This window comes from Cetorhinus maximus, unplaced genomic scaffold, assembly GCF_964194155.1.
Source record: "Cetorhinus maximus unplaced genomic scaffold, sCetMax3.hap1.1 HAP1_SCAFFOLD_3851, whole genome shotgun sequence".
Taxonomy (NCBI): Eukaryota; Metazoa; Chordata; class Chondrichthyes; order Lamniformes; family Cetorhinidae; genus Cetorhinus; species Cetorhinus maximus.
Window position 1 is genome coordinate 2,051 of NW_027599757.1, and position 450 is coordinate 2,500.

The following is a 450-nucleotide window of genomic DNA, read 5'->3' on the forward strand; positions in this document are numbered from 1 at the left end:
AGTCCCCTTGGGTTGCACACTGCAGTGTTTGACATGGGCAGAGTCAACACCGTGTGCGTGCCCAGAACCGTTTTGAACGCAGGCGACGCACGCCAGTCGGCATTTCCTAGCCGTGCGAGCGCCAACAGGTTGCTTCGGTTGTTGCAAAAGTAAGAAAATTGCACCGCTGCGGACCACCCCTCCACCCGCGGTTGAACCAGTACCCGAGCGAGGCCACGCTGGCTCCGAAAGCAGACGTGTGCTCGGTGGCGGGGAAGCGGTGTGCGTGTGTCTCGCTCCTCAAAGGAAAGATGCGGTGCTAGGTGTCCGATGCGGTAGGGCCCTCGGCCGGCCAGCGCGTATGCTGGCGCTGAGGCTGAGCGGAATACCCTCGCTCTTCTGTTTCCTGCGGGTCACAGACGGACACATTAGCATGTTCGAGTGGTGGCTGGCGCACCTCTCGAAGCCACA